Source organism: Eschrichtius robustus, chromosome 17 (assembly GCF_028021215.1).
Source record: "Eschrichtius robustus isolate mEscRob2 chromosome 17, mEscRob2.pri, whole genome shotgun sequence".
Taxonomy (NCBI): Eukaryota; Metazoa; Chordata; class Mammalia; order Artiodactyla; family Eschrichtiidae; genus Eschrichtius; species Eschrichtius robustus.
The window spans coordinates 76,301,928-76,314,214 of record NC_090840.1 but is presented as its reverse complement, the minus strand read 5'-3'; the positions used below and the strand labels follow the sequence as shown (position 1 = coordinate 76,314,214).

At 51.0% G+C, this 12,287-nt stretch overlaps 1 protein-coding gene across 2 annotated transcripts in view; it reads left to right on the top strand.

The window, feature by feature from the left end:
* The first annotated feature begins 1,538 nt into the window (after window positions 1-1,538).
* ASAP1 (ArfGAP with SH3 domain, ankyrin repeat and PH domain 1) overlaps window positions 1,539-12,287 on the top strand; it is a 350,516-nt gene continuing 339,767 nt past the window's right edge. For both annotated transcript variants that reach the window (XM_068525312.1, XM_068525311.1), the window contains exon 1: window positions 1,539-1,706. The gene's annotated coding sequence lies outside the window, so the exon portion shown is untranslated. The remainder of the gene's footprint in view (window positions 1,707-12,287) is intronic.

The window sequence follows — 12,287 nt, the reverse complement described above, 5'->3', positions numbered from 1 at the left end:
AGCTGATACCCAACTTTCAGTGCCTGGCAGGCTCATTTCAAGTTTGGTTTTCATTCATGGGTACGTTGTTCCCTCTTCAAGTCAGATTGGGTTTCAAAGGAATTTGAGACACTTACAGCAAAACCACCAAGCTGCATCCTCCAGGTAGAAAACCCCTAATGTGGCATTTCCGTGGGAAGCCACAGTGAATCACTCCTGCTGGCCACCTAATCCAGGCCTGAATGGATGGAGATTTTCTCTGGTTTTCTCAAACTTTGTAAAGCCTCTCCAGACTCTTTTTAACAAACACCCCCAGTGTCCTGACTCTCAGGTTAAGAGTAAAATAGCAAATTCTGTGAGGTTTGCTGAGTTTCAGATTTCACCAGAAGGGGGTCTGCCATAGCCACTAACCTTTTCCTCTGCAGAGAGCAATTTCTGAAACGCTGCAAAGAAAAATAATCTCTGGGCGATAAGGAGGTTAATGAAGTTCCGAGGCTTTGTTAAGTAGGTATAGATGCACAGCACACCCTCCACCAGTAAAACCCTTCTTTCTCTGATATCTCTTGTGGTAATAAAGACAATCATGGCTATCATTTATCTGAGCATTTACAGTGTGTCAGTCCCTGTCTAAACATTTGGTTTCCAAATCAAACCTAGGAAGGCGGTATGACCACCTCATTTCATATTTGAGTAAACGGAGGCTCGGAGAAGTGAAGTGACTTACCCAAGGTAACACAGTTAGAAAAAAGGCAAAGTCCAGATTCCAACCCGGGTCAGAGTCCAAAGTCCATACTGTTACTGTGCATACTATTTCTATACTATCCCGACCCGGAAAGGTCCTGCCCCCTGGCACTGCGCAAAAAATGAGGAAATTAGCAAAGCGGAGCCGTGAAAGGGGGCAGCCAGGTAAAGTCATTTATTTTATGAAAAAATAGGGGAAACCGCCAGGAGATTGCAAGTTCATTCTCTGCAGGATGGGAGAGAGGCCAAGGTCCCTTCCTGGTGTCCGGGGACTTACAAAGGCACCTCCCAAGGCCAAGGTTTTATCGGGACAAATCCCACCCCTTCTACCTCTGAGCGAGGAGAAGGCAGGCCAGCGGGGGTGTGGGGCCGAAGGGGTAGGATGCCAGACCCCGGCCCAGCTCGCACGCCGGAGTCGGGTGTCCGAGACCCCGCCTGCCCCGAGCGCAGCGTCGGAGAGCCAGCCCGCCGCCCCTCCTGCGTGCCGGCGGGCCAAGGGTTAAGCGAGGCGGGAGCCCCCGGCGTGGGGCGGCCCCCGGGCCGGGAATGCTTAGTCAGGATTCCGATTTCCTGTCGAAGTGTTTGGATTTCCTGAAGCCCGCGCCCTCCGCCGCCGAGCGGGATCGTCCGAGCCGCGCGCGTCGCTGCGGCCTCCTCCCCTCGGCACATGGTCGCTCGCCCCTTCCTGCGCCGCGCTCGGCTCTCGCGCCTCGCCGCCGCCGCCGCCGCCGCCGCCGCCGCCGCCGCCGCCGCCGCCGCCGCCGCCGCCGCCGCCGCCGCCGCGGGCGGGCACTCTGCGCTCGGGCAGCCCCCGGCCCGCGCCTCCCGCCCCGCCGGCTGCTCCGGCCGCCGCCCGCTTTCCGTTCCGAGAGCCGCGATCGGCCGGCCGAGGGGAGCCGGGGCGCGGGCGTCTGCGCTGCCGCCACCGCCGAGGAGCCGGCGCCGAGCCCGCGATGGAATAATGCCCAGCGGCCCGCCCGGTCCCGGTGAGTTGCGGGGCGCCTGGACGGGCTCGGCGGGGCCGCGCGGGGTCGCCCCGGGTCGTCGGCGCCCCCTGCCCGGCCCCCGCGCGGACAGGCGCCAGCACGGGGCGCCGGGAGGGTCCCGGCTCCGTTCGCGGCCGGGTGCCCGGTGCGCGGGGAGGGCGCCGGCCGCGGGCTCCGCAGGGCCGGGCTCCGCCGCCCAGGGGGGTCTGCGCCCCCGAGGCGCGGAGTGGGACGGGTGGCGCCGCGCCGGGGGTTTCGCGCGCCTTCCCGGAGAGGGGCCGGGGCCCCGCCGATGGGGCGCCCTCCCGGCCGGAGGCGCGGGCGCCGGCCGTGGCATTGTCTCGGGCGCGGCGGAGGAAAGTTCCCCGCGGTTTCGGGAACGGCCGGCCCGGCCCCGCGGCCCCCGGCCCCGGCTGGGGCTCGGCGCTGCCAGGCAGGCCCCAGGCCACTTAATTTCAGCGAACGAAACTTAGGGAAAAAATTCCCACTCGGGGGCTTGGGGTTTGTTCACGGGAAGATAGGGACGTGGCTTGTGTTTTTCTGCTTGTACCATTTGGGGACCTGCTGCATTTTCTGAGAGCAACGTGAAGTTTCAAAGAAAAAAGAAACTCGCTGGCGTCTGGTGTTCTGCGGTTTCCTACATCCCGAGAGTTCTTCTCGGGCATTCCTAAAGCGGTTTCCTTCAATAATTTATTTTTCCACTAGCGCAGGGGGATGGAGAGCCAACTTCAGACCATCCTTAGCGTGACCTCAGCTTTACCTGCACTAATCAGAAAGAACAAGAACTTTCTCCTACTTTTTTACCCGTAGACTCGGTCAGTTTGTCTTAGCAGAATGGATTCTGGGATGACAGCAGGGCATGGATTGCTGAGAAATGTTTGGGGATTGTAAAACATAATTCAATATTGAGGCCAGTTTTATCTCTCCATCAAACTTCAGCCCAAGGCCTTTCCGTTTTGTAGTTGGAGGAAGATGCAGGAAGAGAAGATGCAGGTCTTCTGGAAGCATCGAATCTTTGAGAATAGTTGTTTCAGTCTCTTCTTGTTATACAGCTGAGGCCTAGAGAGGTGAAGTGACTTATGTAAAGTCACGTGGCCAGGCTTCAGACTCCCCGTCCAGTGCTCATTTCACTAATGTCAGTTTATGGTCTGTCAGCCATGAAATGTTGGGAAATATGCCTTCTTGGCATTATAACCTTCATCGTTTTAGTGCCCTCTCTTGTTCTGTCTTGTCTGTTATTGCTGCTATTTTTTGAGATATGCAGTTATCTGAAACTGTATATATATATATATATTTTTTTTTTTTTCTTTTAGCTGAAATCTTTGAGTGTTACATCTATTTTTTTTTTTTTTAACTTTGGGTTTATTTATTTATTTATTTATTTATGGCTGTGTTGGGTCTTCGTTTCTGTGCGAGGGCTTTCTCTAGTTGCGGCAAGTGGGGGCCACTCTTCATCGCGGTGCGCGTGCCTCTCATTATCGCGGCCTCTCTTGTTGCGGAGCACAGGCTCCAGACGTGCAGGCTCAGTAATTGTGGCTCACGGGCCTAGTTGCTCCGCGGCATGTGGGATCTTCCCAGACCAGGGCTCGAACCCGTGTTCCCTGCATTGGCAGGCAGATTCTCAACCACTGCGCCACCAGGGAAGCCCTGTATATTTTGAGACAGAGTTAAAAGAAAAAAATTCCCTAACCCCTACTGTTCAGCTACTAAATGGATTTGGAGCTTCAGCCACCAAATGGATTTGAAATATAAAATGGGTGGCTTCTTATATAGGAATGACTTTTTTCTATCCCATTCTTTTGTAAAAAATAGAAACTCCCAGGTCCAAAAAAGGGCAGTATCTTAGCACATAATGTACCGTATGATGTTCTCTAGACATGATTTCCAGCCCTCCTGTATCTTGTGAGCTAGGCAGCCCATCTATTTTTCTCTCTACGAGAGCTCCGAATGGCTGGTTTTTCATTTTTAGTATGTGATAACGTTGGAGAGAAAGGACTTTTTCTAAAGCTTGCCATTTGGTGAAGGAAATTGAAATTCTCTCCACCTCCCCACTCCTCACCAGCCACAGTGAGCCAGATTTTGCAAAATCAGTCGAAGGCTTGCAGGCCCCCAAATGAGTGTGTGCAGACAAATGGGACCCTCCCTCACCCTTCCTGAGGACCCACCTCCCTGCGGGCCATCTCCATGTTGCACCCAGGTGGCTGAAGTCTAGAGGCAAGAAGGGAACCTGTATTACCTGGAACATTGTCGTTTCTGCATTTTCCCTCCAAGTTCTCAGTGGAATTTGACTGGATCCTGTGGCCCCATTCTCATTTTCCCCTCCTGTGTTTCTTCTTCCCACTTCTTTCCCAGCCACTCTATCTGCATGGGTTGGAGAACAGGTCTTTTCTATGGGATGCATGAATGATCCCCATGTAAGCAATAGTAACAGCGATCGCTAGCATTTATTGAGCACTTGCTATATGCCCTGGATATGTTACCTCCTGAGAAGTCCCAAGGAGGAGAGGGAGCTGCTTCCGGAACCTTGATCAGAAAGGACAGCACTTTTCAGATTCATCTGGAATTTGAGTCATTCTTTCATTCTTCTATTGCACATTTGCTAAGTGGCTCCCCTGTGGAAGGTGCCAGTTGCGCAAAGATGAATAGGACCCTGTGTTCAAGGCCTTCTATTTCCAGCCTCATCTTTCAGTGTCAGCCTCGCACTTTCTCTTTCAATGAGTCAGTTCAGCGAGCCTGTACTGAGCACCTGCTTCATGCTAAGCAGTGTGAAGTCCTGGTGATACAGCGATGAACAAGATAGGCCTGGTCCCGCCCTCATGGGGCTGGCATTCCATTGGAGGATCTGGGCAAAAATAAAGAAGCAGGTAACTTCTAACAAATGAAAGATTGTGATTCTTGTTATGAAGGAAGCACACACAAGGAATCGACCCGATGAACAAAATAGGCCTGGTCCCGCCCTCATGGGGCTGGCATTCCATTGGAGGATCTGGGCAAAAATAAAGAAGCAGGTAACTTCTAACAAATGAAAGATTGTGATTCTTGTTATCAAGGAAGCACACACAAGGAATCGACCCGATGACCAAAGTGAAGTGGGGTGGGGTGTGTCGGGGGGAGTTCTAGTTTTGCCAGGAAAAGGCCTCACTGAGGCTGAAGAATTGAGAAGCAACTGGCCAGGTAGAGAGGTTGCAGGAGAGAGGGCGTTCCAGGCAGAGGGATTAGAATGTGCGAAGTCCTCTGTGCACGAAAGAGCTCGATGTGTTCCTGGGAGTGAGGGGAGTCGGGGGCGGGATGGGGAAAATGGCACAGGGTGAGGTTTTAGAGGGAGGCAGGGGCGGATCACACTGTGCTGCGGACAGTCCCCCCACCAAGTACAAAGGGAAACTTTGATGAGTTTAGGCTCAGGAGTGGGGTCTGATTGGCATTTTTAAGAGATTACTTTTACTGCTTTTTTATAAGAGTGGATCACAGGGGGCCGAGAGTGGAAGCAGGGAGACCAGTTATTAGGCCACTGCAGTAATAGGAAAGATGAGGGTGGCTTAGGTCAGGGTGGAACCTCCATCAGTGGCAGTGGAGGTGGAGAGAAGTGAGTGCAGCCTGGTTGGTTGGATCTTGATGAAATCTGGTGATGGATTAAATGAGGGTGGGGCAGGCGGAAGGACTCAAGGATGACTCTTGGGTTCTGGTTTGAACAGCTGGGTGTCATTTGGAGAGACAGGGAAGACCTTGGGGAAACGTGTGCCTAGAGACAGGTTCCACGGGGGCCGTTCTGAGCTTGAGATGTCTGCAAGGCATCCAGGTGGAGATTTCAGGCAGACACGACTCTGGACCTCAGAGGAGACTTAGGGACGAAAGGCACCAACGTGGAAATTATCAGCCTGCAGCTGAGCTACCAAAATGCTTGCCGGGACGTGTCCTGCTGTTTCATCTCTCTGAGGGTCTGCTGTGTTCTTCCTCTTGCCTGGGACTTTCTTCCTCTCTCCTGGGCTACCTCCTGCTCATCCTGTAAAATATACCTGTGTCTTTAACTCCTTGAAGGTGCCTCTAGCTCCCTCTCCCACTGTCAGATCCCTGTGTTTACCTTCACCATAGTGTTCAATTGAAGTTACCTTTTTATAGTATCTTATATGTATGAAAAATTTGCTGCAGGGCCTGACATGTGGTAAGTGCTCAACAAATGTTAGCTGCCATCATCATCATCATCATCATCATTATTGATGGCAGTGATAGGCATATAAATAAAAATTACATTATATTAGGATCAGTCTAATGATAAGTGATGTATTAGTTTCCTCTTGCTGCTGTAACAAATTCCCCCAAACTTAGTGGCTTAAAACAACACAAATTTATTCTCTTTCAGTGCTGGAGGTCAGAAGTCTGAAATGAGTCTCACTGGGCTAACCTCAAGGTGTGCTCAGGACTCTGTTCCTTCTGGAGGCTCTAGGGAACAATCTATTTATTCCCTTGCCTTTTCCGGCTTCTAGAGGCCTCCTTCATCCCTTGGCTCTTGACCCCTTCCTCTGTCTTCAAAGTCAACAGTGTTGGTCCTCGTCCTTCTCGTGCCGCCATCTCTCTGGTTCTTTCCTCTTTTCCACTTTTTTTTTTTTAAATGGGAATTATTTATTTATTTATTTATTTATGGCTGTGTTGGGTCTTCGTTTCTGTGTGAGGGCTTCCTCTAGTTGCGGCGAGCGGGGGCCACTCTTCACCGCGGTGCGCGGGCTTCTCACTATCGTGGCCTCTCTTGTTGCGGAGCACAGGCTCCAGATGCGCAGGCTCGGTAGTTGTGGCTCACGGGCCTAGTTGCTCCGCGGCATGTGGGATCTTCCCAGACCAGGGCTCGAACCCGTGTCCCCTGCATTGGCAGGCAGATTCTCAACCGCTGCGCCACCAGGGAAGCCCCTCTTTTCTACTTTTAAGGACCCTTTTGATTACATCAGGCCACCTGTATAATCTAGAATAATCTCCCTGTTTTAAGGAGATCAGCTGATCAGTAACCTTAATTCCATCTTCAGCCTTAGCTCCTCATTGTTGCGTAACCCATGTAGCCTAACACATTCACAGGTCCTGGGGATTAGGACGTGGACATCTTTGCAGGCTGGTAGGGGAAGGTGTTATGGGGGTCTGGGCAGAGGCCTCTAACCCAGTGGGGGAGGGGAGGCCAGGGAAATCTTCCTGGAGGTAGTGGTACCCCGGTGGGAGTCAGTCTCTACTTGTAAACTCACTGCCCTCCCAAATGTTCATTCCTTTATCTAACCCAGTGGGGGAGGGGAGGCCAGGGAAATCTTCCTGGAGGTAGTGGTACCCCGGTGGGAGTCAGTCTCTACTTGTAAACTCACTGCCCTCCCAAATGTTCATTCCTTCATTGAGGTTTATTCATTCCTTCATTCAAGCTCTTCTCGATGCCCGGCTTTATGTGAGGAGTTGGAGTTGAGGATTCATTTCACTGTGCATCCTTCAGGCTGCAGGCCAAATTGTTCACTTGGCAACCCAGGACACTCACTTTTCTCACCCCACCTCAGGAATCAGTTAAACTCACCAACCCATGAACACCCTCTCCCAGCCCACGTACCGTACCCATATTCACTCCCAGGAAGGGGTGGGGTCTGAGGGGGTCGGTCCTCTCTTTAAATGTCAGCTGTGGTTGATTTGCGGGCACAGTGTGAATCCCAACACATGTGCCTTTTGTACAGCTAAAACCTTGGGTCCTGAGCCACAGCTAGTGTCCCCAGCCTCAGCCAGCTCTGTCCCCAAAGCAGGCCACTGGCCACAAGAGAGATCAGGAGAAGGCGTGTGATTTGATCAGGACAAATCCATCTGAAGCATGAGGGGAAAAAAACAACCCAAGGGCCTGGCCTCCTGTGCTTTGTGGCAGGTGGCCCCATCTTCTGAGAATAAGGGAAACGCAGCACGATGTGATGTGTAGCCATGTCGCTGTGAGGGGGTGATCAAGACCACCCCAGATGCTCCCCAGAAACAGACAGTGTCCTGGGACCTTCAGCACTTTGGGGGGACCCCATCAGCTCTGCTGGCTACCCAAGTGCCGGGTTGCAGAGAGACCGAGGTCCCTTGCTGCCTGAGCTTCCCCTGCCAGCCCCCATCCCTTGGAAATGCTACCAACTAGCTGGTCTTGTAATATTTTTGGCGTTTCCTCTTCCTCTACCTCTCTAAGTCAGGAAATGCGAAAGTGCACTGAGTTAGAAAAACAGAAAAGTGAGCAAGCAACCTCTTTCCAACAGAGGGGTCCCAGGTGGAGTCTGGGTAGACCTGGGATAAAGAAGTGTGCCTGTCAGCGCTTCCCCCAGATGTGGCAGGGGTTCCGGAGAACCAAGCCCGTCCCGGTCATCGTGGGCAGGACAGGAAGGAGAGACGCAAGCCCGTGTGTGGTTTCTGGGGAATGGCTTGTCTGTCCCTCATCAGGGCTCATCATGAGTTTTTCCGGCAAGACTTCTGCCTTTATAGAACCCTGACTGTGTAATGATACTGGTGCCTGTTTCATTGTAGTTTCGCATTGAAATAATTATCCTTTCGAGTAGAAACACAGAGTGCTCCAGTAAAAGACTGTGATATATGCAACTTGCCCTCAAATGGTTCAGAAAATAATTATATGTATTTTCTGAATACATAAAAATTATATGTGAGTGAGAAAAAAAGGAAAAAGCAAGTAGAGTAAAATATTAACCACAGGTGAACTTGGGTAAAGGGATGTGTGTTCCTTGTACTATTCTTATTCTTGAAATTTCCCAAGAAAAAGATTTTTGCAAGTGGAAGCAGGAGGAAAAAAAGAGGGCTCAACATTCCATTGTGATTGTGGCCTTGATAGATTCAGGATGGCCCAGAGGAAGCCAGAAGATTCTGCGGTCTGCTACTGACCCACCTTCCCTCCCATCCTCACACTTTCTGTACTGAACTGAAATAATGTAGGAAAAGAGTCCCGCACAAGGAGTCCAGAAATGGGAGCATCAGTTGCTGCTATGCTGTGTGGAAACCTGTTTGCTGCTATGGTTGCCTCGCCTTCAGACTGCGCGTCTTGAGGGGGAGGGGTGGGGGGTCTGGGTTGCTCCTCTCCTCCCCTTGTGCCTCTCCTCCTTCGGGCACAAGCAAAGGGCAGGCACTGACTGGGCAGGGAGGGGCTGAATCAAGTCCATTGGCTTCTGGTGCCCAACTGTGTTGCCACATTAGTTGGATTTTCTCATCATTGAGTTTTTATTCCTAATGACTCTCCATTTAACTTCTAGAAATTCTCTTTGGTTCTCTTTCAAATCATCCTGGCTTTTAATCCTTGGGTCTTATTCTTCCATGAGAATTTCTCATTCTTATTTCATATCTTTGTTTTAAACATACTGACATTCTTTGTTCAGACGGCCCTGTTATGTTAATACTTGAGGAGCCAATTCTCCCATTTCCTGCATCTTCTGATTTGCGGGGCATCGTGGCTCATACCCCACCTCTCCCGGGGAGCAGAAGTGGCTTTACAGAGCCGTTTTGTCCTTCAGTCGAGGCTCCAAGGGTTTCCTGAGTCCTGGGCACGTTTCTGTGGTAGCTACTGGGCTCAAGACTTTTAATCCCAGTCCAGTGCTGTCTGTTTGGACCCTTCACCCATACTTAGGGCCTTAAAGTTTGCACAGAATCCTTTTTTTCCCCCATCTAGACCCTGAGGCAGAACAAGCTTTCTTGCCGTTTCTCTGCATTGGAGAGAGGAGCAGTTCAGGCCCACTTTCAAAAGAGTCTGCGACCCCTTTGGGGTCCTGGCCTTGTAGAGGGATCTCAGGTCTCCTGTCCTGTAGGCACCAACTGGAAGCCAGCCAGCTTAATACATTCAGTCTTCTTTTGCAGACAAGGAAGAGAAAGAACATTTACAAAAATTGCCATTTCGAGGAAAGAAAACCAGAATCCTTATCAGAACACTAGCAGTAAGAAGATGTGATTCAGATCAGCAAGCACTTGCTGAGCCCCTCCTGTGTGTTCACCCTGCAGAGCCGGGGTTGGGGGACAGGCATGAGCTGGGCCTTAAAATGCCTTGCTCATCTTCTCAATCCCCAGTGCAGAGAAGACAGTAAGTATTTAGGAAGAAAGGAATTGTATGTACTGAAAAAGACAAACATGGATGCTGAAGACAGAATAAAATAATGGAAAAGAGCACTGAACTGAGACTCAGAAGTCCTGAGTTCTAGTCCGGAAATTGATATTGACTAGTTACGTGACCTTTAGGAGCAGTCACTTACCCTCTTGGAGCCGCCCTTCCTCACCTGGGTCAAGGTGGTGATAACTCTGTCCTGACCCTCCTCCCTGTCAGGTCACAGTGAGATCATGAATGTGGGAGGGGGGAACCACAGAGGGTAAGGGGTCTGTCTTGTCTTCAAGGCGGAAGGGACCACGTATCCTTCAGCGGCACCTTGTTTTGGAGACTCCCTCCGCCTCTCCTCCTCACCACCATGGGCACTGGGTTTTCCGGGGAAGAGCGGCAAGCATTTCAGGTCCTCAAAGCTTGTGTAGACTAAGGGGTTGGCGTCTGGGCAGTCGTTGGGCCCTGGGGTGGCTGAATGGCTCCTGTCTCATGTGATGTTCTTTCCCCTGGAAGTTCCACCCAGACCCCACAAATGAGGGCTGAGCTGCAGCTGGGAACCCTTTCGGGATGGAGTTTGTGCACCGTGTTGCCTTCGTGATCTTTGACCCGCTGTTCTCTGAGGCTGCTCCTCTGGACGGTGGAACTCATGGTCTCTCCGGGGTTTGTCCTTTGGCCAGATCACTCTTTCATGCCTGAGTTGACTTGGTGGGTGTAGGTGGGAGCATTTGTCATGAAGCAACGGGAAAACCACTGGACTTGGAATCAGTAACGATAGCTAATATTTATTGTATATTCATACACGTTGAGCACTATTTTAAGCAGCTTTCCTACATGAGTTCATTAATCCTCGTACTAACCCTATGAAATAGGCGCTCTTTTTCTCCTATTTTATGCGGGAGGAAACTGAGACACACACAGACTAACTTTCCCAAGGTCATGTACCTCATAGGTGGCGAGATTTTTTTTTTTTTTTAATGTTTTTCTTTTTCTTTTTTTAAAATTAATTAATTAATTAATTAATTTTTGGCCGTGTTGGGTCTTCGTTTCTGCGCGAGGGCTTTCTCCAGTTGCGGCGAGCGGGGGCCACTCTTCATCACGGTGCGCGGGCCTCTCACTGTCGCGGCCTCTCTTGTTGCGGAGCACAGGCTCCAGACGCGCAGGCTCAGTAGTTGTGGCTCACGGGCCTGGTTGCTCCGCGGCATGTGGGATCTTCCCAGACCAGGGCTCGAACCCGTGTCCCCTGCATTGGCAGGCAGATTGTCAACCACTGCGCCACCAGGGAAGCCCAGGTGGCGAGATTTTAAGCAAGGAGTCTGTGTTCAGTGCCCACACTCTTGACTGTGATGCAGTATTGTATTGCCTCTGAAGACTTGAATTTGAATTCCACGCCCTAATTCCTCATGTGGCCTTCGGAGAGTCTGGCCTTCACCTTTCTCTTAGCTTTTCTGAGCTTCTTCTTCTGTAAATGTTGAAAAAGCTTGCAGGCTTTTAAAAAAGGTGTTAAATAAAGCAATATATACAGAAAGTGGCTGAGTGCCAGGCACATAATCAGGTCTAAATAAAAGCGAGTAGGTTCCAAACGGGAGGAAAAAACAAAGCACAAATTCGGTTTGAAGAGTCTTCCCTGCACAGACTTTTCCTGCATAGCCTGCTCTGTGCCAGGCGCCTAGGATACAAAGGTGAAAGCTCAAGGTCCGTGGGCTAGAATATCTTATAGTTGATTAGAAGAGAGAGATGTGAAACTGTTCATAATTTTGAACTGATGTCCGTCCTCACCGCAGGAAAGTTATACAGGAATAGCCATGCGTGTGCAGGGAAGGGAGAGTGACCCCAGTGGGGCGGTCAGAGGAAGTTTTGGGGAAGAGGTGCTCTGTGAACTTACAATCCAGGATGGGTAGGCGCTCAGTACAAGGACAGAGTGGGTATCCAAGGCTGAGTAGCTGGGTCACAGTCTTTGTGATAGGAACGTGGTAGTTATTGTTTTTGGAGGCCTAAGGAAAACATTTGTTCAAGAAGGAAGGTAAAAACTCTCAGTTACTATACCATGGCATTCGGGGGTCTCTCACTGGAATGCAGGCATCCCTGCTATTTCCTCCCCCTCCACTGTCACGGAACTCCTGATCCAGAAAAGCAAACTGCGGTGTTTATAGACCTTCCAGTAATAGCCTTTTGCCAGTTTCCTCTCCTAGGACAGTTACTTCCTCAGACCTAAAATAGAACCGCTGAAGGGTGGAGATGTGGGATATTTGCAGATTAGACTCTGTTTAACGGTGTACTTCGGAGGGGAGCGGGTGAGAAGTTGTAGAAGACACTGTTGGTTGCTTATCCAACACCCTTTCCCCTTCTGCTTTGCTGACAGAACATTGATCTTTAGAAGCCCACCTTCCAGGGCCTTTAAGGGAGGTCAGTCCCAGCCCCAGGGGTGAACCACAGTGGTCTTGTCCCCCTTGGCCGTGATTGGTTTAGGCATGGGCATGTGACACAACTCTGGTTACAAAATATGCAGGGGAATTTGC